Genomic DNA, 27,046 nt, shown 5'->3' on the forward strand with positions numbered 1-27,046 from the left:
CTCCAGGTTTGGTACCGCTAACCCACCTTCCTGTGAATTTTTTTTTCATTATTTCCCTGGATATTCTTGATTTTTTGTTTTTCCAGATGAATTTTGTTATTATTTTTTCTAGCTGTATAAAATAATTTTTAGGTAGCCTGATTGGTATGGCACTGAATAAGTAAATTAATTTAGGCAGTATTGTCATTTTTACTATATTAGCTCTGCCTATCCATGAGCAATTGATATCTTTCCAATTATTTAGATCTGATTTGATTTGTGTGAAGAGTGTTTGGTAGTTGTGTTCATAGAGTTCCTGGGTTTGTCTTGGCAAGTAGACTCCCAAGTATTTTATATTACCTACCGATACTTTAAATGGAATTTCTCTTTCTATCTCTTGCTGCTGGACTTTGTTGGTCATGTATAGAAATGCTGATGATTTATGTGGATTTATTTTATATCCTGCTACTTTGCTAAAGTTGTTAATTGTTTCAAGTAATTTTTGAGTTGATTCTCGAGGATTCCTTCAGTATACCATCATATCATCTGCAAAGAGTGATAGTTTTGTTTCCTCCTTGCCTATTCTAATTCCTTTAATTCCTTTCTCTTCTCTGATTGCTAAAGCTAACATTTCTAGAACAATATTAAATAATAGGGGTGATAATGGACATCCCTGTTTCACCCCTGATCTTATTGGGAAGGCCTCTAATTTATCTCCATTGCATATAATACTTGCTGATGGCTTTAGGTAGATACTGTTTATTATTCTAAGGAAAGCTCCCCCTATTCCTAAACTCTCTAGTGTTTTTATTAGGAATGGGTGCTGTACTTTGTCAAAAGCTTTCTCTGCATCTATTGAGATAATCATATGATTTTGGTTGGTTTTCTTATTGATGTGGTTGATTATGTTAATAGTTTTCCTAATGTTGAACCAGCCCTGCATTCCTGGTATAAATCCCACCTGGTCATAGTGTATTATCCTGGTGATCACTTGCTGTAATCTCCTTGCTAATATCTTATTTAAGATTTTAGCATCAATATTCATTAGGGAGATTGGTCTATAATTTTCTTTCTCTGTTTTTGCTTTGCCTGGTTTTGGTATCACCACCATATTTGTGTCATAAAATGAATTTGGTAGAACTCCTTCTTCACCTATTTTTCCAAATAATTTGTATAATATTGGAATTAATTGTTCTTTAAATGTTTGGTAAAATTCACCCGTAAACCCATCTGGCCCTGGGGATTTTTTCTTAGGGAGTTCATTAATAGCTTGTTCAATTTCTTTTTCTAATATGGGTTTATTTAAGGATTTTATTTCCTCTTCAGTTAACCTGGGCAGTTTGTATTTTTGTAAATATTCATCCATTTCATTTAGATTGTCAAATTTATTGGCATACAGTTGGGCAAAATATTTCCTAATTATTGCTTTAATTTCCACTTCATTGGTGGTAACATCACCCTTTTCATTTTTGATACTGATAATTTGGTTTTCTTCTTTCTTTTTTTTTAATCAAATTAACCAATATTTTATCTATTTTATTGGTTTTTTCATAAAACCAGCTCTTAGTTTTATTAATTCTATAGTTTTTTTGCTTTCAATCTTATTGATTTCTCCTTTAATTTTCAGGATCTCTAATTTAGTGTCTAATTGGGGATTTCTAATTTGTTCTTTTTCTAGCTTTTTAAGTTGCATGCCCAATTCATTAATCTCCTCTTTCTCTTTCTTATTCATGTAAGCATTTAGAGCTATAAATTTTCCCCTAAGCACTGCTTTGGCTGCATCCCATAGATTTTGGTATGTTGTCTCATTATTGTCATTCTCTTGGATAAAGTTATTGATTGTTTCTATGATTTCTTGTTTGGCCCATTCATTCTTTAGAATGAAATTATTTAGTTTCCAATTGATTTTCATTCTACTTTTCCCTGGCTCCTTCTTACATGTAATTTTTATTGCATCATGATCTGAAAAGGATGCATTTACTATTTATGCCTTTCTACATTTGACTATGATGTTTTTGTGCCCTAATACATGGTCAATTTTTGAAAATGTGCCATGTACTGCTGAGAAAAAGGTATATTCCTTTCTATCCCCATTCAATTTTCTCCAGACATCTATCATGTCTAACTTTTCTAGTAATCTATTCACCTCTTTCACTTCTTTCTTATTTATTTTTTGGCTAGATTTATCTAATTCTGAGAGGGGGAGATTCAGATCCCCCACTAGTATAGGATTACTGTCTAATTCCTCTTGTAACTCATTTAACTTCTCCTCTAAGAACTTGGATGCTATACCACTTGGCACATACATATTCAATATTGATATTACTTCATTATCTATAGTACCTTTAAGTAAGATGTAATTTCCTTCCTTATCTCTTTTAATGAGATCTATTTTTGCCTGCACTTTGTCTGAGATAAGGATTACTACCCCTGCCTTTTTTACTTTAGCTGAGGCATAATATATTCTGCTCCAGCCTTTTACCTTTACTCTGTGTGTATCTCTCTGCTTCAAATGTGTTTCTTGTAAACAGCATATTGTAGGGTTCTGGTTTTTAATCCACTCTGCAATTCGCTTCCGTTTTATAGCAGAGTTCATCCCATTCACATTCACAGTTATTATTACTGACTCTCTATTCATCTCCATTCTATTTACCCCCTTTGTACTTTTCCCCCCTTCTTTCACCCTATTCCTCCTCACTGACATTTTACTTCTCACCCCTGCCTCCCCCGATCTGCCCTCCCTTTTTATCACCCCCCTCTCTTTTCTTTACCCTTTTCTCCCTTGCTTTTGTCCTCCCTTCTATCAGTCCCCCCCTTTCCCTTCCCCTTTTGTTTCCCTAAAGAATGAGTTAAGTTTCTTTATCCCAATGAATGTATATGTTATTCCCTCTTTGAGTCAAATCTAATGAGAATAGGGTTGAAACCATGTTCCCCCCTCCTTTCTTTCCCTCTATTATAATAGGTTTTTTCCACCTCTTCATATGATATAATTCATCCCATTCCACCTCCCCTTTCCTCTCCTCCCCATAGACTCCCTTTTTATCCCCTTAATTCTTTTGTATCATCACATCAAAGACAATTTATATTTATATCCTCTATATAAAGTCCTTCTCTCTGCCCAAATACATTTATAGTTCTTAAGAGTTATGAGTATTATCTTCCTGTGTAGGGATATAAACAGTTTAACCTAATAGGGTAACTTTTTTTTTTTCCCCTCTGTTTACCTTTTTAAACTTCTCGAGTCTTGTATGTTGAGATCAAATTTTCTATTCAGTTCTGGTCTTTTCACCAGGAAAGATTGAAAGTCCCCAATGTCATTAAATGTCCATCTTTTCCCCTGAAAGAAAATGCACATTTTTGCTGGGTAATAGATTCTCGGCTGCAATCCAAGCTCCTTTGCCTTCTGGAATATCATATTCCAAGCCTTGCGGTCCTTTAATGTTGAAGCTGCCAGGTCCTGAGCAATCCTGATTGTGGCTCCATGATATTTAAATTGCTTCTTTCTGGCTGCTTGGAGTATTTTCTCCTTCACCTGATAATTCTGGAATTTGGCTACAATATTCCTTGGAGTTTTCCTTTTGGGGTCTCTTTCAGGAGGTGATTGGTGGATTCTTTCAATGATGATTTTATCCTCTGATTCTATGATATCAGGGCAGTTCTCCTTAATAATTTCCTGGAATATGGTATCTAGATTCTTTTTCTGGTCATGGCTTTCAGGCAGTCCAATGATTCTCAAATTGTCTCTCCTCGATCTGTTTTCCAGATCAGTTGTCTTTCCAATGAGGTATTTCACATTTTCTTCTATTTTTTCATTTTTTTTTATTCTGCTTGACTGAATCTTGGTGTCTCATGGATTCCTTATCTTCCAAGTGTCCCACTTTAATTTTTAAGGCATTGTTTTCTTCAGTGAGATTATGCACCTTTTTTTCCATTTGGCTAAGTGAATTGTTTAAGGTACTGTTTTCTTCAGTGAGATTATGCACCTTTTTTTCCATTTGGCTAAGTGAATTTTTTAAGGTATTGTTTTCTTTAGTGAGATTATGCAGCTTTTTTTCCATTTGGCCAAATGAATTTTTTAAGGCTTTGTTTTCTTCAGCTTCCTTTTCCAAGCTGCTGATTCTTTTTTCATAGTTTTTTTGTTTTGCTTTCATTTCTCTCCCCATTTTTAATTCTGCCTCTTGCAATTGATTTTTAAAATCCTTTTTGAGCTCTTCCAGGAAGGCTTTTTGTTCTTGCGACCAATTCACCTTCCCTTGAGAGGCTTCAGATGTAGATAATTTGAGGCTATTGTCCTCATCTAAGTTTGTGTTGGCTTCTTCCCTATTGATACAGAAGCTCTCAATGGAGAGGGCTCTTTTTTGCTTCTTACTCATTATTGCAGCTTATTTATTTATTCTTTAAGTTGAGGTCTTCTCTGGGGGCACCAGGGTCCCTGTTTTGGGCTTCTTGTGCAGGTGTATAGGTGCTGTGTGACCGGGCTTTTACTCTGAGGCCTTTATGGTGTGTGGAGATCCCCCGCCCTGCACTTCCTGTCTGATTGTGCTCGGCCAGCCAGGTGCCAGACCCCGCGTCTGATCCCGCCGTTCGTGGCCCTCTCGGCCGGTGCAGGTAAGTTTTTCCACTGTCCTTCTTGGCCACCAGATTTTTGAACCAGGTTCCGGGAGCCTCAGTTGTTCGGCTGTGGCCCGCAGCTCCTGCTGACTTGCCCCGACCCCCTCGGCGCTGGGTTGCTGCCCTGCGCTGGGTCTCCCTTTTGCCCGAGTCAGACCGACCTTTTCCTGAAGTCTTCTAAATTATCTCTGGTTGGAGGACTGTGTCTCTCTGTCTCTTTGCAGGTTCTGTAGTTTCAGAATCCGTTCAGAGGCTTGATTTAATGTTCGTTTTGAGGGAACAGAAGGAGAGCTCAGGCAGCTTGCTGCTTCCTCTCCGCCATCTTGGCTCCCTAACACACTTCTATTAAATACATACTAACTCTATGCTATCTGGGTGGCACAGTGAATAGAGCACCTGGCCAGAGTTAGTAAGATTAATCTTCCTGAGTTCAAACCTAGCCTCAGTCACCTGTTAGCTGAATGACCCAGGGCATCACTTAACCCTGTTTGACTCAGTTTCCTCATCTGCAAAATGAGCTAGAGAAGGAAATGGAAAACCACTCCAGTATATTGGCAAGACAACTCCAAAGTGGGTCAGGAAGAGTCAGACACAATTGAACAATAATAATCCTAACTCTCATTACACCCAAGGCATTGTTTTAAGCATGTGTTAAAAATCCAAAGCCTCAAGAAGTTTATATTCTAATGGAAGAATTTAACATGTATGAGCAAGCACATACAAAGTATAAGAAAAATTATGCAAAGTAGTTATACATGGGGTATGTATGGATATCCAGGCATTGTATAAATTCAGCTAATTGGAAAGAATGAACATATCTATTTCTGAAAACTTATGTAACCTTTTTTTTAGCACTTCAATCTATATTCAGATACCATCAGTTCTTTCTGTTGATGGATTGCATTTTTCATATGTTCTTCTGATACCATCCTCCTTATCATTTCTTTTGAAGTTACTATTGTAAACTATATTACCCTCCATCATATTCCCTCCTCATAGATATTTATTCTATTTTTTATCTTCTTTCACCCTATCCCTCCTCAAAATTGTTTCACTTTTTACTGCCCCCTCCCCTAATCTGCCCTCCTTCCTTCACCTCTCGCCCCCTTATCCCCTTCCACTCCCACTTTCCCTCAGGGCAAAATATATTACTATACACACTTGAGCGTGTATGTTATCCCCTCTTTAAACCAATTATGATGAGAGGAAGGCTCACTTACTCCCCCACTCCTTCCCCATCTTCTTCACTCCATAAGCTTTTTCTTGTTTCTTTTATGAGAGCTACTTTACTACCTTTCATCTCTTCCTTTCATTTTCTTCCAGTGCATTCCTCTAACCCCTTAACTTTATTTTCTTCATTTTTTTACAATTTAGTATTTTATTTTTTCCATAATTAATTGTTTTTAAAACTTTGAATTCCAAGGGGCCCGCTAGGTTGCACTGTGGATAAGGCACTGGCCCTGGATTCAGGAGGACCTGAATTCAAATCCAGCCTTAGACACTTGACCCTTACATGTAAGGGTAGTTTTCAACATTCATTTTCATAAGATTTAGAGGTCCAAATTTTTCCCCTCCCTCCCTTTCCTCCCCCCTCAACAACACATCAACCAGGCTATGTATGTACAATCCACAAGTGATCTTTTTATCAGTTTTTTCTATGGGGTTGGATAATATGCTTGTCATTAGTCCCTTGGAAATGTCTTGGATCATTGTATTGCTGAGAGTAGTTAAGTCATTCACAATTGCTCATTGAACAATACTTCTGTCACTATGAACAATGTCCTCCCAGCTCTGCTCACTTCACTATACATCAATGTTCATTAGTCTTTCCAGGTTTTTCTGGGATCATCCTGTTTGTCATTTCTTGTAGCACAAGACCATTCCACTACAATCATATAGCACAGCTCTTTCCATCATTTCTCAATTGATGGACATTCCCTTGATTCTCAATTCTTAGCCTCCACCAAGAGTTGCTATAACTATTTTTTTTTTGTAAAATTTTCCCCCCTCTTCTCTTTGTCATGATTACTATTGTTAACTGTTTCCCTTCCATCCTATTCCCTTCCTGAAGAGATTTATTCTATTATCCATCTTCTTTCATCCTATCACTCTTCAAAATGGATTTGCTTCTGTCTGTCCCCTCCCCAACTCTGCCCTTCCTTCTTTTGCCCCTCTCTCATTATCCCCTTCCCCTCCTATTTTCCCTGCAGGGTTAGATAGATTACTCTACCCAATTGAGTATGAATGTTATTCCCTCCTTGAGTCAATTATGATAAGATTGAGGTTTTGGAGCCAATTTTGACGAGTTAGGCTCATTTACTGCCCAGATTAAATAGATTACTCCACCCAATTGAGTATGTATATGTGTGTGTTAATCCCTCCTTGAGGCAACTCTGATGAGATTAAGGTCTTTGAGCCTATTCTGATGTGTGTAGAATTTATTTACTGCCCTGCTCTTCCCCAATCTCTTCCCAATCCATAAAACCGTTCCTGTTTTTTTTAATGTGGGATTTCACCTCATGCTACCTCTGACCTTCCCGCTCCCCTAGTGCATTATCCTCACCCCTCAATTTTACCCTAAAGATGTCATCATGGGGCAGTTAGGTAATACAGTGGACAAAGCATCCACTCTGGACTCAGGGGGATCTGAGGCAAAACCCAGCCTCAGACACAAGACAGTCACCCATTGCATGACCCCAGGTACATCCCCCAACTCCAATTTTTTATAGTTCTCTAGGGTCTTGTATTTTAAAGTCAAATTTGCCATTCAGTTCAAGTCTTTTCATCACAAATACCTGAAAGTCCTCTTTTTTCACTGAAGTTCCATTTATTTCCTCTGAAAGATTATACTCAGTTTTGCTGGATATGTGATTCTTGGTTTTAATTCCAATTCCTTTGCCCTGGAATATCAAATTTCATGCCCTCCAGTCCTTTAATGTAGAAACTGCTAGATCTTTTGCTATCCTGACTGGGGCTCCACAGTACTTGAATTCTTTCTTTTTTGTAGCTTGCAATATTTTCTCCTTGACCTGAGAGCTCTGGAATTTGGCTATAATATTCCTAGGAGTTTTCATTTTGGGGTCTCTTTCAGGAGGTGATCAGTGGATTCTTTCAATTTCTATTTTCCCTTCTATTTTCCCTTTCTAGAATAACAGACAATTTCTTGGAAGATGATGTCTAAACTATTATTTTGATCATGGTTTTCAGGTAGTTCAATGATTTTCAAATTATCTCTCCTGGCTCTATTTTCCAGGTCAGCTATATTTCCAATGAGATCTTTCATATTACCTTCTATTTTTTTGATTTTGGATTTGCTTTATTGTGTCTTTATTTCTTATAAAGTCCTTAACTTCTACTTGCTCTGTCCTAATATTTTTTTTTTGGTGAGGCAATGGGGGTTAAGTGACTTGCCTGGGGTCACACAGTTAGTAAGTGTGAAGTGTCTGAGGTCAGATTTGAACTCAGGTCCTCCTGACTCCAGAGCCGGTGCTCTATCCACTGCACCACCTAGCTGCCCCCTCTGTCCTAATTTATAAGCAATGATTTTCTTTAGAGAGTTTATGTGCCTCCTTTTTTGTTTGGCCAATTTGGCCTTTCAAGCTACTGACTTTTTTTCCCCAAGACCCTCCTGTATCACTTTCATTTCTCTTTCCATTTTTTCCTCTACCTCTCTTACTTTATCTTCAAATTTCTTTGTGAGCACTTCCATGGACTGAGACCAATTATATTTTTCTTGGAAGTTTTGGATGTAGGAGTTTTTTCTGTGTTATTAGCCTCTTCTGAAAGTGAATTTTGATCTATTTTGCCAATAAAGAAGCTTTCAATGGTCTGCTTCTTTCTCTGCCTGCTCATCTTGCCTGTCTATTTCTTGGCTTTTTATTCCTTAATATGTAGCACTGCTTCCAGAATGCTCTATTACAAATTACAGAGGGTCCCAGGTGGTACTATTAGGCTCATTTCCATCCCACTCTGGTCTATAAGTAACCACGGTCTGCTTTCTCTTTAACTCAGAAGCAGAAGTCTGATTGAAATCTTATTCTCCATGGTTGGAGCCCTCCCTGTGCCCCTTTCCCACTGGGCCACTGATGCTTGACTCTGCTTACTGGTTTAGAATATGGGTGCTCCACCTTAGTTCCAGCAGAGACCACAGCTATTTTCCCCCAGTCATCCACTGAACACCCTCACCAGTCTGTGAGCAGAGTTTCAGAAGAAGCTACTGGTGCTGAAGATTCAGAGGCTTTGGAGGAGTGGCCTGCCTCAGGCTGGATCTGTGGTAAGCACTGAGTTCCTCTCTCACCCTGTACAGCAGACACTCTCAGCCACCTATTTATGCCATCTTTGGCTGGACAATAGTCTTACTTTGTTCTTTTGAGGGTTATGCTGCTTCAGGAATTGTCTTATGGCATTATTTTTGGAGGTATGTGGACAGATTTCTCGGGAGTGAGGGCAGTCACAGCCTTTCCTCCACCATCTTGGCTTTCCCCTCCCTTGAATGATCTTTTTCACTGGTGGACAGGGAGACAGAGACAGAGAGAAGCAGAGATAGAGAGACAGAGAGACCAAGACAGAGAGAGATACAGAGAGATACTGATCCCACCCAAGGAGCAATTCTTTTTTTTTGGGGGGGGGGGTTTGGGTTGTTGTTTTTGTTTTTGTTTTTTTTTTGCCAGGGCAATGAGGGTTAAGTGACTTGCCCAGGGTCACACAGCTAGTTAAGTGTCAAGTGTCTGAGGTCAGATTTGAACTAAGGGAGTCCTGAATCCAGGGCTGGTGCTTTATCCACTGCGCCACCTAGCTGCCCCCAAGGAGCAATTCTTTAAAGTCTTTGGTGTGGCAAATTGGAAACCAGGGACATGCAGAAACACTAGCTCCACTACATTTCTATTGCTTCCCTAAATCTTTCCTCTCTCCATGCATCTCTCCCTGAAGAGATGCTGGGACTCTGTGTGTTCTTTTTGAGAAGTCATAAAGAAGAAGATCTCTTCTCTTAAACTCTTACCTTCTCCACCTTACAGCAGGAATGCAGTGATGAATTATCCTTCTCTAGCCAGGGTTAAGTGTTGTATTGCATATACAAAAGGAAAGCGAGAACTAGGTTTATCAGGAAAGGCACCTGACTTTGGCTTTAAAGGTTAACTTCATTTTTGAGAGGTGAAGGTAGTGAAAGAGTTCATTCTAGAAATAGGGGACCATGTACATAAAGGCAGGGAGTGAAGTTTGCATATGGTGAGTATGTCAGTTTGATCAGAATGAAAAATGTGGGAAGTAAAATAATATGAAATAAGAATAATAACAAGAAAGTCCTTTCTTACTCACAAACCTATAATCCTCAGATTTAATGGAAGATTACATTTGTGTCATGGGGGTGAGTGGTGGTTCTTAGGTATTCCTCAATAAATAATTACATTCTCACACACAGTGCAATTAGAATTAAATTGGTCTTTAATTTAGCACTAGGACAGTGATAGAGTGGGAAGTCAAAGACTTCACCCCTTTGGGAAGAGGGCTTAGAAACATTCTCCTCCTCCAACAGAGAGAAGGCAAAAGCTTTTATGGAGGATATAATGGGTGTCTGCTTGAAAACTGGAAAGTTCCCTTTTGGGGTGGGGTGGGGAAAGCTTCAATGCTTGTCATATTCTTGAGAGTCAGGGGAGATCTTTTTTGAGATGATGGTCCTGACCTTTGGGGTTATCTCTGTCTCCTAGCTCTGGTCAGGTAGTAGCCACACCTAATTGAATTTCCTGCTATAGAATTTTATCTCCCCATACTCTGTCCTGATATCTAGTTGGTCAATCTAAACTTTAATAGTTCCTTGATTTCTTGATATGTCTGCCCTGTTATATGGTCATCTTTGGTTTTACTTCTCACAGGAGATGCTTATTCTGATTTATCCTAAGCCCCATGTCCATTTGCAAAGAACCTTTCAGCCTCTCAAGTCACTTTCCTATTCATTATTTCATTTTATTCTACTAGAAGTTCTGGGAGGTAGTCAGGGAAGTCACTATCACCCTCCTTTAACTAAAGAAGAAACTGAAGTCAACAGAACTCAAGGGATTGGCACAAAATGCTCAGACTAAAATCAAAGTATTAGGCTCACTAATATAGCCAACTTGGTTTAGACCTTAAGAAAAACTTCAGAATGCTAGCTTGTTGTTTTTGTCAGTCCACTAAAATGGCCTTCCAAGGAGGGCTTATAAAGAAAAAAAACTGACATTGATCTGTCCCATGTGTTTCAACTCAGAAGTCACGATGACATGTTGCCTCCTGTCCAACTCTGTGAAACTAAACCTTTGACATAGCAAACCCATTGTTCTCAGGAACAGTCTAGCGGAAAGAGGACAAAGCATTGCTTTTTTTTTTATTTTGCCACTAGCTATGTGACCTTAGACAAGACAATTAACTTTTATGTGCTTCAATTTCCTCATCTTTAAAGCAAGGTTAATAGTATCAGTCCTAACCCACCTCTTGGGGTGATTGTGAAGATCAAATGAGATCAGCAATTTGAAATTATAGATGTATAAACTTCTCTCCCTCCTCACCTCCCCTCTAAGTCTATCCAAATCCTATGTCATCTCCCCTCCTCCCTCAGGAAGGGAGGAGGGGAGATGCACAACTAGAAATCATCAGAATGACTGATAAATCCATAGAAGTAACCACTAAGCAGCAATAGAATTGTGCCAATTTCTGTGTGATTATCTACTCATATATACTGTGTGATTATCTACTCAATAATACTCCAGAGTAGTATTTTCAAAGGTGCTGGGGATTGGGTCATCCAGATCTGGGCATTTCAAAAGGCTAAGAACTCCCTTTGTTGATATATGAAAAACACTTTGCCTGACTTAAAGTGCTACACAAATGTTAGCTGATTATCATTAGTACTACTATTGTTATTTTTATTACAATGATTATATTGTACAAGAGTGCAAGTTCCCTAGTTCTGGAGTCACTACTCAGACTTATGGTTCTGGCTGGATTAATTGTTCCTGCTTTGACCTCATGTGTCCTGTGGCAGACCTGGAATCAGAACAAAAGGGACCTTTTTGTCTATGCCAGAGGATGGTACATGTTCCCAGTATAGCATTGTCTTGGTGTCAATAAACGATCATAATAACAATAGCTAACATTTCTATGGCACTTTAAAGTTTGCAATGTCCTGTACATATGTTTTTTTATTTGACCTTCGCAACAACCTTGTGAAGTAGGCGCTTTTTTAAACATTTATTTATGTATCTATTTATTTATCCTAATTTATTTATTCATTCATTCATTTCTTTCTTTCTTTCTTTATCTATCTATCTATCTATCTATCTATCTATTTTGGGCAGGGCAATGAAGGTTAAGTGACTTGCCCAGGGTCACACAGCTAGAAAGTGTCAAGTGTCTGAGGTCAGATTTGAATTCAGGTCTTTCTGAATCCAGGGCCAGTGCTTTATCCACTACACCACCTAGTTGCCCTAGTAGGTGCTTTTATTACTTCCACTTTACAGATGGTAAAACTGAGGCAGACAGAGGTTAAGTGACTTGCTTGGGGTCACACAACTAGTAAGTGTCTAAGGAAGGTGTGGAAATCAGGTCTTCCTGACTCCAAGTCTCAAACTTGATCTACTTTGACTTGTAGCTTACCTGTAACTAGGTAAGTTCCTTATAAGGATGAGCTGTGTTTGGTTTCCTCAAATACAGAAATGAATCACCACCTCAAGCCCCTTCTTTTCCATGAAGCCCTTCTTCACTATTCTAGCTCACACTGATATTCCTATTCTCCATACTCATTGAGGGATCTCTCAATAATATCCTTGCCCAGCCCCTCATTCTGTATATAGAAAAATTGAGGTCCAGATTCAAGTGGACAAATATTTGTCCCACCTTCAGTGTTTGAAAGATAACTGAGATGCTGCCTGTTATTCAGAGTACTTTTGAGAGTGGGGTTCCCAGTCAAAACTAGTACTATACATTTCCATCTTCTGAATAGCAAACTCCCATCCCTCTCTCTGAATCTGGATGATATAGAATCTGCTGCCTAAGCAACCACTCTAGGGCTCCAAATTTCTCATGTCTGTGTACCTCAGACTACTCCATTTGAAATCCTTTTTCTATTATTAATAGATTTGACTTTGTCTTGGTCCTTTTCCTGTTACAATCAATATATCTTCTAGTATTTTCAAAGAAACATCTCATTTCATAAGACAGTGCATTCCTGGCAATCCTCTCCAGTACTGAATGCATCTTCTCTCATGCCTTCCCCCTCCCCAAGTCCACTGAACCAGAAGGTGGAAGCATGCTCTTTGCTCCCCATTTCCATTTTTAGATCTTCCTCTGCCACCAGACTCAGTATATTACATCAGCAACTACTCCTTTGAAGTTTCCTTTATCATTCTGCTTAGACCCTAATGGAAGTTATTTATCAATATTTAGTTCATTCTCCCTTCTTTTTCAAGGAATTTTGAACCTGGCTCACAGTCTAATGTGCCTTTAGAACATGGGATTTGAACTTGCAAATATTTCCTCAAGCATCTTGCCCTTCCATTTTCTCATCTTCTCAATTTCCATCATTTATTTCACTGCCTCAATGGCACAAAGGAAGTTCTCAATCAAACTATCCTCTATGAGTGCTAAACAAATGGGTTTAAACATTTTGAAATGCCACTATTAGACTGTAACTACCTACTACTCACTCTCTGCCTATGTCTTGCAATTCTTGAACTCATTGTTATCCCTATTCCAAGGGTGTTCCCAGGCCTACACCCCTGTTCTGCCCTCATATCTGTGATGTTTAAAATCTAACTGTTATGACTAAAATTTTAATGTGTGGTCATCTTAAATTAGAAGCTTATAGCACCAGTCTTTGGACATTAAACATTTATTAACATATATTAGAAGTTAGCAAAAGAGAGAGGAAGAACACATGGAGTTCAGAAAGAAAAAGCCTAGCTACCCTGGCGACTCTGCCAGGACCTCCAAAAGAAAGAAAGATCCCCCATTCTCCTTGAGTAGAAGCTCCCTGTGGGACTGCAAGAGAGGTGGTACCCACACAGCTCCAAGCTAATTGGCTGGTAGTATTGATTGACATGACTTACAGGCAGTTCTATGAAAAGATGTAACTTCCAGACACTAGTTACATGCTTTCTCCTCAGGGGGTTGGTGTCGCCCTGGTTCTCACAATGTCTTTCTCAGCATGGGGGTGGCACTCTGATTCTCACACTCTATCCCCCCACTCTGTGCTTCATGAAGAAACATTGTTTACTTACATGAAGCAATAACATTACAGATACTTAAGGCTAACAAAGTAAAGAGAATGAAAAGAGAAAAAGAAATTGAGTGACACACTCACAAAGGCACTCTCCTTTTAGCAGGTGGACATTACAAACAGAGAAAAACTAAAGGGGGCACTCCCCTTTAGTAAGTGGACATTACAAACAGTGTATACAATGGGGAAAGGAAAACAAGAAAATGTCCATTTAAGTCTTTGGAAGTCTTCTCTCAGATGATTCTTGGGATGTCCTCTGGGTGTAGTTGTGGAATGAAAGTCTTTCAGGTGTGGATGCTGAAGATCAAGACTAGCTAGTCTCAGCTGTAGAGTTTCAGGTGTGATTGTAAAATCCCTCAGGTGTTTCAGATACTGGTAATCAGCTGGGAAATTTTCCTACAAAATTGAGTTTAACACAACTTTAAGTAGCTTTGCCAATAACCAAATCAAACAATGAGAGTTCTCATAAACATGTATAAGGAAATTCAGAATCTTTTAGATATTTTATAATTATGTCTATTTGTTACACATGAAACATATAATAAAAACAAAAATGGAAATACTCTCTAAAACTTAATATTACTACACTCCCCACTGTGGAGAATAAATTGAGAAGACAAATGTGATATTAATTTAGAAAATAATTTTTATCTTTGTTTCATCACTTTTTTCATCATCTGCCTAATTATCCTAATGCCATTATAAGAAATTAAAGGATCTAATATAATTGGTAGTAGATATCAAGGTCAAATCCAACATTGTATTTATCATGACATCTGACATTATTATGGGGTTACCATAAAAGAACAGAGGAGAAACTGAGTCAGGCTTAATCACATGCAGATGATTGAGATGTCCATGACATCAGGCATCTATGAAGGGGAATTCAAGTCAGGTGTTGAATGAGATGGCATAGCCCAGCCACATGGTGCCATGTGAAGGGAAAATTAAACCAAGAAAATCCAATTCGACTCTTGTCAATTGCCGTTCTCTCAGCCTTTCCCAAGGCAGTGCAGTACCTGGACTTTGTGCATGTCTCCCCTTTTGTGACAGTTCAATGTCTGCTCTTGTATGTATTCCTCTTGTTATTGGCTGGCATCTTGGCCAACTGGCATCTGTTAACTCAGAATGAAAGCAATTAATGTCTTAAATGATAAATTCCCATAATCCAAGGCTTATATGGGTTTAAAAATTGAGGATAATGATGACTGCAAAAATGTGAATGTGCCTTGACTCAGAATATAATATACAATTATGCAATAATTCCAATTAATAACTTTTTTACTAAGTATACAATTACCTTTGTGAAAAATCAGAATATATTTTAATACAAGTTAAAATATAATCTTAAAAGAATAAGAATCTCTACAAAAATAAGCCCATACTATTGAGTTCAAAATGTAGATGGAATAGCATAAAAATGAAACCTGTATGTAACATTTGAACCGACTTTAAAAAAATATTTTTAGTAAGTCTGGGACATTTTTTATTTTGATATCTAAAATCCCTGAATCACATGTTATTATTTTGCAAAATATGTCCCTATTTATGGCAATAATAAATTTGATTACATGAATATGAAAAAACTCTTGCAAATATTCCCCTTTTTATGCTTAGCAAAAATAATACTTCTAGAATTAATTTACACTTGCCATGGCAACCAATTTGCCAGGGAAATACATTATAGAATTTGATCAAATAATCAGTTGGAAAAACAAACAATTTAGAATATGGGAGCACAATACTCCCAGAATTAATATTGTATTATGAAATCAAAACCATCTTGCATTGGTTCTCTAGTAAGCTAAAATATGTTTTATGCCACATAAAACACAGTTTAATAAACCTTGCTTTTTTCATTCCTGGCTGAAAAAAAAAAAGAGTGTGAAAATCAAGGTGCCACCCCCCTGCTAAGAAAGACATTGTGAGAACCAGGGCAACACCACCCCCTGAGGACTAGCATCCGGAAGTTACAATTATTCATAGAACTGCCTGTAAGTCATGTCAATCAATGCTACCAGCCAATTAGCTTGGAGCTATGTGTGGGGAACACCCCTCTTGTGGTCCCACAGGGAGCTTCCACTCAAGGAGAATGGGGGATCTTTCTTTTTTTTGGAGGTCCTGGTGGAATCACCAGGGTAGCCAGGCTTTTTCTTTCTGAACTCCGTGTGTTCTTCCTCTCTCTTTTGCTAACTTCTAACATACTTTAATAAATGTTTAATGTCCAAAGACTGGTGCTATAAGCTTCTAATTTAAGGTGACCGCACATTAGATTTTTAGTCCTAACAGTTAGGTTTAAAACATCACACATCCCTATTTTCTTAATATTAACCCTATCTTTAAGTTTTCCAGTCTTATACTGCCCTCTCTACATCATTCCCCCACCCCCTGTCCATCAATGCCCTTTAAAATGCACCCCCTGTATCATCTTCATAATCTTCTGTACTCTTTCTCATGTGCTGCAAAATACTGCTGGAAGAAGTCAAACCATTATTTTGACTGAATTTACTACAAATTTGTTACTGAATCATAATTGGACGGCAATTTTTTACTCTTCCTAACTAACTGATTCTATCACATTTTCCACGATGATATTTTCCTATTTTTTTCTTTCCTCTCAAACCTCTAACATCTTAGCTCAGCTGAGGACCTTACTCACTGCACTTACCTTGAGAAAACAAAGCCCATCACCCTGACTTTTGTCTTCTTCCTTTTCTATATCCCCAAATCCCTTGACAAAATCACCTGTTCTCTTTCTGTTTGCTCCATTTTGGATTAAGACATAGTACTTTTTCTCACATTGGCCAAAGATGCTATTTGTTCCTGTCACCTCTGGCATGTAGTCCTGGCTTTCATTTTCTCTCTTTTAATTTTCCATTTCACCCAGATCCTTCCCTTCTGCCTACAAATTTTATCTATCACCCCTACCCTTGAAAACAAACCTACCACCCTCTCAAACAAATATGCAATATTTCTAATCTCTTTGCCCTTTCAAGTGAAATTCCCTGTAAAAGCTATCAAGGCTGATTACCTTTATGTCTTCTCTTCTTCCTCACTTCTCTACTCCTTGAACTCTGGCTTCTCATCTCATCATTCAACTACAATTATTCTCTCCATGTAACCAATAGAATGTAAGAACTGGTTTATTTTTTATTTTGTGCCTTTAGCACCTAGCCGAGTGCATAGCAGATACTAGGCATCTAATGAATTATTTTAGAACAAATGAATGAATTATTTTTCTTGCATTGTTATATTAGAGGTCTCTCGTTTTACTCATCTCAACTGCTAACTTTTTCTCCCTCCAGTAATCATCTTCAGGAATATCTACTGTTTGGCTCACTTTCTAGAACAAAGGGCCTTCCTATCAGGCTTGGGCTTACTTCAATCTTAAAATATATATTCTTCCTTTGCCCCCCCACCCTGACAAATGAAACCACCTTAAAACTGAACAGACTTATTTTCCTTTGGGTAAGGGTTTCCTTTGTCTTGACATCGATACAGCTGGTTTCACCAACTAATGCCTTGAATCTTGTTCCTTAGGTGGGTATGTGACCTTGTCTATAGCCTGTCTCCTTCCTCTGTGGTTCTGAAGGAGACATTAGAATTAATCATTTGTCCAAATCATTGGGCACTCCAATGAAACTACAGCTATCTCTTCCACATTATGGGGGTTTAGGGGTGCAGCTCCCTGGCAATCTGCAAAATCCACATAAAATTTTTGTCCCTCTGTTTGTATCAGAGAAGTCTGAATTAAGATGGTATTAAAAGATTAAAATATATTGATAATATATAATAATGCACATATATTTTATGGTTTCTGAGTTTCTAAGCTTCTATGTCATTAGCTTGCTTTCAGGTATTGTCTGAGATTTCTGCAAAACTCCTAAAAAATTCCTATTTAATTTCCTATGCTGACCACAATATATTGAAAATATGATGAGGAAAGTAGTTATGTGGAATGGATAACTGTATGTGATTTAGCAAGGTCTCATAGTGAGTTAGTAGAAAAACCAGTAATAGAATAGAGGTCTCCAGTCTCTCAGACTTGTATTCTAAGCATAAAGTGCTGTTTTCCTCGATTCCAGATTTTTTTAATGGTAAAGGGATGAAGGGAAAAAAAAGTTATTTTCCAAAACCAACTTGAACATAAGTGAAAGAAATAAACAACCACAGGTAAATATAACATTCAACCAAAATATCTCACTCTTTTTCTACTCACCCTCTTTCCTTCCCCCAGATTCATGTACTCATACACATATATGAACTAATTTCTAACAACTAGACTTCCCGGTAATGGAAGTAAATATTTCATTAAGCATTGAGCTCCTTGTTGCTGGAGATATTCAAGTAGAGTTGCTAGACCCCCTTGCCAGGAATTCCTGCATCAGACACAGAATTGGACTCTGTTACCTGAAAAGACTTTTCTGACTCCAAAATGCTTGGAATTCATTCTTTCCCCCATTTTGAGTCTCACTTTCTTCCTTTGGAAATGATGTTGCAATAGATGATCTTGAAAATTCCCTTTTACCACTGATAGTACCTGACATCTATTTCACAGCTATTTTTTCTTCTAACATAAAATGTTCTATGTTCTAAGATCCCATCCATATCTAACACTCATTCTATGTTTCAACATTCTTTGACCTAATGTCCCTTCCCATTCTTACTTTTATTATTGTTCTAACATTTTATCATCTACCATTCTATTTTCTAAAGTCCTTTCTATAGCTACCATTCTAGGTTCCAACATTTTATTGTCTAAGTTCCTTTCTAAAGCTGGTATTCTGTGATTTTGAAATTCTATGATCATAAATCCCAGTTTGCTCCTTTCACCTCTATTGATGCTGTCCTAAACCTCATAGATTTATTTTATCTTTCCCTCTGGCCTGGTCATTGTTTTCATCATCTGTTTTCATTTTTCTGTCCATTTATTTTCATTGCTGGTTCCCTCTCAAGCAGCTCTGAACTTGTTTACACTGAGATGCTGTCACTCTCCTTTGGGTTTTACTGTGATTTCTCTGTGATTGTTTATTTCTTTCATTTACTTTCAAGTTTGCTTTGGAAGGGAACTTTCTCTTTATCACCCTACCATTAAAAAAAGAAATCTGGAGATGAAGAAAAGGGCCACTTAAGGCCAGGAACACTGTACTGGGAGACTGGATGCCCATGGCCTAGTACTGATTTTCCTACTAACTAGCTATGTGAACTTGCTTAATCACATAATTTGTCTGATCTTTTTCTTCATCTTCAAAGAGAGGGTGTTAGACTACATGATCTCTAAGGACCTTTAATATTTGATAAGATTTCTTCTAGGTCAAATGTTATATATTAACTCAATATCCATTTATTCCATCAGTTATAAACAACTATTAAGGCCCAAATTGTGCAGAGTACTGTTTTAGATGCTGCAGGATCTAATTTTACTTTTGATGTAGCACCTGTCTTCATTCAGGTTACAGTCTAACATAGAGTTAAATCACAATACTATAATCTTTCTTGCTTTAGTTTGTCTGTTATATATTGTCCTCAAATCTAACAACCTATGTCCAACGCTCTCAGTTCTAAAGTTCGTTCCAGCTTTAATATCGCTATTCTGTGTTTCATGGCCCATTAGAACCATCTAACGTTCTATGATGTACTGAATTTCAGGACCTTGACCAGCTTCTAAAACATTATTTCCTCCAGGAAGTTGACCTGTTTTTTTTTTTTTTTTTTTTTTTTTTTTTAGTGAGGCAATTGAGGTTAAGTGACCTGCCCAGGGTCACACAGCTAGTAAGTGTTAAGTGTCTGAGGCCGGATTTGAACCCAGGTACTCCTGACTCCAGGGCCGGTGCTCTATCCACTGCGCCACCTAGCTGCCCCGACCTGGGTTTTTGATGCCCTATTCTGGACTGAACTCAAATTTACTGAAGACACTTTTCTGGCTAGCACAATGACTTCCCTCAAGAAATGGGAAACACAGTTGTCACCTCACCAAGATGTAAAAGCAGGGGGAAATGTCTACCAGATAGAATCATATAATCATAGGATTTAGAACAGGAAGAACCTTTATATCACATCTACTTCAAGTCCTTCATTTTTTTAGATGAAGAAACTGTCTGAGAGATGTTCCCAAGGTCATATGGCTAATACATGGAAAATTAAAGAATTGAACTCAGCTCTTCTGATTCCAAATAAAGTGTTTTTGCTATATACATCATACATACAGATAGTGTGTGTGTGCATTTATACATATGTTTACGTGTGAATGTCCTTCTGGTTATGAATAATTGGACACCAAATGCACAAAATCTTTTCTACTTTTCTTTCAAATGTTATTTTTAAGAGGGAGAGAATGTATTCATAGGAATTAATTCGGGTTAACCCCTGAATTGGGCTATCCTTATATATGGGACTATATGGCTTGCTTTTAAGTTCATCAATAATACCTCTATGTCTTCCAAAATCTCTCCCTGTCTTGCTCCCTGATATATTATGAAGAGGAGATAGATTCATTTATTGAACATTTAGAGATAGGGTTTAACATGTAAATACCCTTTGGAATGTGCTTTAAATTCACAGTAAGGTGAAAATGAATAACGTTTCTCCCTTACTTTAGAGGTCATTGAATCCAACAACATCATTTTATTTTTTTATAGATGAGGAAGCTGAGGCCCAGAAAAGAAGAGTGCTCATCTAGGACATTTGGCCAATTAGAAGCAACACCAGAGTTAGATCCTGGATCCCAGAATTCCCAAGTTCATTTCTATATGTCATATTCTCTAAGAGATTGGTTGGAAGCTAAAATAATATTTTCACTTTCCAAAGAGTTTTACATACAGAATTAAAAAAATTCTTACAACATCTCTGTGAAATAGTCAAGGTGAGTATTATTATTACCATTTTACAGGTGGAAAAATTATAGCTCATGGAGAAAAACTAACTTGTACAGGTATTGAATGTCACATAAAATATTATCATAGGATGTTAAAGCTGGAAGAAAACCTTGGTAACCATTATATTCCCCATTAAGGTGTGTGCAGATAGATACATAGATACATAGAAAGCCAGACAGACAGATAGATAGATAGATAGATAGATAGATAGATAGATAGATAGATAGATAGATAGATATGAGAGTAGTGTGGTATAATTCATTACTTTATTTTGCAATCCTTGATGTTTTGCACTTTTTAATATTGTATTTTGGTTTTTTTACTAAATGTATGTAAAGATAATTTTTAACATTCAATGAAAATTATTTGAGTTCCAAATTCCCCCCCTGCGTGTCTCTCTCTCTCTCTCTCTCTCTCTCTCTCTCTCTCTCTCTCTCTCTCTCTCTCTCTCTCTCATCTTCCCCCTCCCCAACAGGTAAGCAATTTGATACATACACACACATATCCATGCACACACACACACACACACACACACATATATAATAATTTAAAACATATTTCCATCTTAGTCATGTTATGAAAGAAGAAATTGGCCAAAAGCAAAAAAATATTTTTTTTTAAACATGAGAAATAGTATGCTTTGATTTGCATTCAAATTCCATCAGTTCTTTCTCTGTGTGTGGATAGAATTTTCTGTCATGAGTCTTTTGGAATTGTCTTGGATCATTGTATTGCTGAGAATAACTAACTTTTCCTAGGTGATCATCATATAGTATTGCTTTTATTCTGTGTAATATTCTCCTACTTCTGCTTACTTCACTTTGCAGCAGTTCATGTAAATCTGTTTAGTTTTTTCTGAAATCTGCCTGCTTGTTGTTTCTTACAGATTAATAATCTTCTATTACATTCATATACCAAAACTTGTTCAGTCATTCCCAAATTGATGCCCCAATTTCTAATTCTTTCCCAATACAAAAAGAACTGCTATAAATATATTTGTATAAATGTAATTTTCCCTTTTAAAATATCTATCTATCTTATCTTATCTAGCTAGCTAGCTAGCTATATATTGGGTTAAAGACCTAAAAGTGATATTGCTGGATCAGAGTATGCATAGTTTGAATGCCTTTTGGGCATAGTTCCAAATTTCTCTCCAGAATGGTTGAATCAGTTCACAACTCCACCAACAGTGCATTTATATTCCAATTTTCCTACATCTTTTCTTTTTCTGTCATATTAGACAATTTCATAGGCGTGAGGTGATACCTCAGAATTGCTTTAATTTGCATTTCTCTAATTAATGATTCATAGTATTTTTCAGATGATTATAGATACCTTTAATTTCTTCATCTGAAAACTGACTCTTCATGTCCTTTTACCATTTATTAATTAGGATATGGCTCTTATTTTTATAAATTCAACTTGGTTTCTGTATGTTTGAGAAATGAATCCTTTTCATCAGAAACACTTGTTGCAAAAATTGTTTCCTGGCTGAATTTCTTCTAATCATGGTTGCATTGTTTTTGTTTGTGCAAAACATTTTGAATTTAATATAATCAAAATTATACATTTTACATCTCATAATGCTCTCTATATATTTTGCATTTTTAAGTTTCTGAAATTTTATGCTGAAAATAGTAGGCACTTAATAAATGTTTGTTTCATTAAGTGGAACTATGTATGCTCCAAAGAGTGAAATGGATAAAAGCAGAGATGTAGGAAAAACACTATTTACAACAGTTGTGAGGTCTTTGGCTATAATAATATTCAGTCATTATGAGACATATTCCTCCTTGGTCTGGACCTCATGCTAAATATAACACTCAACATCTCATATTTTATTTCTATGTGCTTTCACATATGGGTGGGGCTAGGCAGAAGGAGAAAGGAGCATAAATAGTATATTTCTTAATCCCCAAAGAAGAGGATAGTAGACAACATTATAGACTGAAAAGAACCTATAATTTCATGAACATCCATGCCCTTTTATAGATGTTAGGAAAGGTTTACAAGTCCATCTGTCTGTCTGTCTATCTATCTATCTATCTATCTATCTATCTATCTATCTATCTATCTATCTATCTATCTATCTATCTATGTATCTATCTATCTTTCTGCCTGTCTGTCTATCAATCATCTATCTACATTCATGCACTCAATACATATATATTCTTAATTTTAATATATGTATATAAACTTCCTTATGTTGTGCTAAATTCTGCTTTCCTTTAACTTTTTTTTGGTGAGGCAATTGGGGTTATCTGACTTGCCCCGGATCACACAGCCAGTAAGTGTCAAGTGTCTGAGGCTGGATTTGAACCCAGGTCCTCCTGAATGCAGGGCTGGTGCTCTATCCACTGCGCCACCTAGCTGCCCTTTCCTTTAACTTTTAATCAGTTTAATTCTTCCCTCTGTCCCTTTAACAGAGATGGAGATGGAGCAAATCCTTTTCCCTGAAACTTTCCCCCATTTGGAGAAAGTTGTAATGTGCTGACTTTTTATCCTAATATCTAACAAAAATGGGATCAAATCTGTGGAATAGATAAAAAGATATTTTTATGAGATACCCCTACCCCCATACACACATACTTGAAAGCAAAGAAGGCTTGAAAATTTTATAGTGAGGCTCCCATCCAATTCTCAGCTCAATGAACTATTGTAGAAAAACCCACTTTTATCCAACCTTCAATGTCTTTGTTTTGTCAGTGTTTTGTTTGTCTGATAAGATTGGGATCAGCATAAAAGACAGAAGAAATATTTGCTCATAGCCCTTTAAAAGGAACTGACAAAATGTTTCTTCAGTTAAAGACCATCAGGATGGTGTCAGTATCAGAAAAAAAATAGAGTCTAAAGTTGTTTGGTGGCTGGGGGAGTTTTTTCTGAAATAAATGATTGGCTAGTACAACCAATGAGGCAATGATTTATGTTATTAAAATCAAAGTTGACCTGGGGTAGGAGAAATCTGGTCCTATTTTCTGTGCTAATCAGGCACAGTGTTAACTGTTTTAATCCTCTGAAATCACTGAATCAGGCCATCAATGTTGGCATAGGGGAGTGATTATATGGAAAATTAAATCTTCCCTTTGGGTGGTTCTCTCTCTCTCTCTCTCTCTCTCTCTCTCTCTCTCTCTCTCTCTCTCTCTCTCTCTCTCTCTCCCCCCCCCCCCCCCCCTCTCTCTCTCTCTCTCTCTCTCCCTCTCCCTATCCCTTCTTTCCTCCCTCCCTTCCCCCTCTCTCCTGTCTCTCTGTCTCTCTCTGGTTCTTTCTCTCTTTGTCTCTGTCTCTCTGGTTCTTTCTCTCTCTGCCTTTGTGTTTATGACTGTCTATCTTTCCATGTCTCTGCTTCTATCTCTGTCTCTCTCCCTCCTTTTTTCCTGTCTACATCTCTGTCTCTATCTGTCTCTGTCTTTCTGTTTTGTATCTCTCTGTCTCCTTCTCTCTCTTCCTGTCTCTCTGTATGTCTTTCTGCCTCTGTGTCTCTCTGTGTCTTTGTGTCTCTGTCTCTTTCTTTCAGATGGAGTAAGACTACCTTTCTGGGTGATAAGATATAACTGTCTCATGATCTATTTGTCCTGTGGCCTTCCCCTTGACACTATTAACAAGGTTTGATTTAGTGACAGTTCTGATGAATTGAGATCATCAACTTACTTCTGTAGGATCCCTGAAAACATTCCCAGTTATACTTGAACTAATTTGACAGTGCTCTGGAGGATCAAAGGGCTTGGGTTCATTGTTCCAGTCCTTTGAGCCATACATAGTCCCTGTAGCACCTTCCTTAAGTATAGCAGAAAAGTCACTGTCTAGAAAGCTGGGTATAGATCCTAGCCCTTTTTACTTGTGTGACTGTGGATAAAACACTTTCCTTTTCTAAGGCAATAGTCCCCTAATTTGTAAAATGAAAGTATTGAGATTATATTAGCAGAAAGATGTATAATCAATTTCTTCCTTCCTTCCTTCCTTCCTTCCTTCCTTCCTTCCTTCCTTCCTTCCTTCCTTCCTTCCTTCCTTCCTTCCTTCCTTCCTTCCTTCCTTCCTTCCTTCCTTCCTTCCTTCCTTCCCTCCCTCCCTCCCTCCCTTCTTCCTTCCTTCCTTCCTTCCCTCCCTCCCTCCCTCCCTTCTTCCTTTCTTTCTTTCTTTCTTTCTTTCTTTCTTTCTTTCTTTCTTTCTTTCTTTCTTTCTTTCTTTCTTTCTTTCTTTCTTTCTTTCTTTCTTTCTTTCTTTCTTTCTTTCTTTCTTCTGTTTATCCTTATTTGCCCAGGCTGGGAGTGCAGCTTAGTCCATTGCAATTTAAAATCCCTGAGTTCAATAGATTCACCAGCCTCAGCTGCCTCCACAGATGGTCTTGCATGCATGCACAGTGGTGCCCAATTCTTTAAGTGGTTTATTTCTACAAATTTCTCTCACCCCAAAAACTTAAAAGGAAAGGATTATGTGCCAGATATAAAGTGATTTCAGGGGAGTCCACAAGAAAAAAAAAAGACAGAAACTCCACCCAAGGTCAAAACTTCATAAATAAACATTGGAGGATTTTTAATACTTGGAGTTTTCATACATAATCTTTTCCCTCAACTGGTTCTATTTCTGCACTTCAATAAGCAGAAGAAAGCTCCTAGGCTTGTGATTTGTAATTCATCTATAAGAACCTCTATGGCAATGAATCTTCCCAACCCTTCTTTTCATACATCACCCTACAAAAAGCTACAGATATAGATTCTTTTTTTTTTTTTTTTTTTAGTGAGGCAATTGGGGTTAAGTGACTTGCCTAGGGTCACACAGCTAGTAAGTGTTAAGTGTCTGAGGCCGGATTTGAACTCGGGTACTCCTGACTCCAGGGCCGGTGCTCTATCCACTGTGCCGTCTAGCTGCCCCAGATATAGATTCTTACCAAGCATTTGAAAGAAAAATGGGGGATAGGAAAGTTGGGCAACATAGAAAGTGTCCCACACTCTGAGCCACAGGTTAGAGAGAAACAGAATATTGGGATGAAGTGAAAGAAGACTAGAGAAGCAGCTGGGCCAGTCCTAATTCACCAGAAGATATTCAGTGAAGGAAACTGGACCCCACCAACTCTCATATTCTTCTCATCTTAGGTAGGCTGAAGCAGCCAACCACCCCAGCCTTGGTAGTCTTTAAGGCATAAGAATGGAAAAGTACTGAAGAATGAGGATTCCCAAAGGTGAGTGACAGGAGTTGCAAGAAGATGGTTAAAACACTAAAAGAAAAAGAGAGATAGTTTGAATGATATGAAAAGATTGGACTAAAATTACAAAGTTCCCTTCCATTTCCAAGAATCCAATTTCTTTCCAATGTGAAAGTTGTTAGGCTCTCCAGTTCTGCTCATAAAATTTACATAGCCTTTCCCAAATCCTCTTAATTCTAGTGCCTTCCCTCATTTAATTATTTCCTATTTATCCTGGATATGACTTGTTTTGTATAGATATGTTTGATTGTTGTCTCCCCCATTAGACTGTGAGCTGTTTGAAGACAGGGACTGTCTTTTTTTATCCCTAGAGATTAACACAATGCCTAGTAGATAGTAGGCACTTAATGATTGTTGACTGCCTGACTGACATGGTACTTTCAGGTTTGCAAAATCCTTTACAAATATTGCCTCATTTTATCCTCATAACAGTCCCAGAAGGTTGGTGCTATTATTATTGTTTCCATTTTACAAATGAGGAAATTGAGGCAGTTCTGCACAACTAGTAAATATTCAAAGCAGGATTTGAACTCAGGTCTTTCACATTTCAGGTCTGGTTCACCTTCAGCTGATACTCATGACAGCTCCCATGAAAACCCAAGGGCCATCACAAGTTATTTGGCCTCAGACAAGACTTTGGAGACCACACCTCATACCATATGCCAACCTGTTGGTAGTTCTTTTGATTCAAGGTTATACCCCTAAGGATTTAGAACTGGGAGTTACCATTATGGTTCTTTAATTCAACAGCACCATCTTACAGACAATAATGAACAGAGATACCCATCAAGGTTTGCATACATAAAGAAGAGATAATCCATAGTAGGACACTGTTCTCCAAGGAAAAATGAGCAAGACAACCTTGCTTTGTGTCAATGACCAATGAACAGCGTCTCTAACAAGTAATGGGGCCCTATAGTCCTGAGGTCAGGAGAGAATCACATTTCTAGTCAATATTGACTCAATTCCAGAACACAGGGTCACTTCAGAGAACTTTGGAACATGCATAGTAACTGCCAGAGCCAGGACTCATAATGTGTCCTTCTAAGTCGAAATGCAGAATTCTTTCTACTAAAGCATGAAACTTCCAAGTCTACGAGTACTTCACAATTGCTGAAAGGTATAATAATGACA

Source organism: Dromiciops gliroides, chromosome 1 (assembly GCF_019393635.1).
Source record: "Dromiciops gliroides isolate mDroGli1 chromosome 1, mDroGli1.pri, whole genome shotgun sequence".
In the NCBI taxonomy this organism is placed as follows: Eukaryota; Metazoa; Chordata; class Mammalia; order Microbiotheria; family Microbiotheriidae; genus Dromiciops; species Dromiciops gliroides.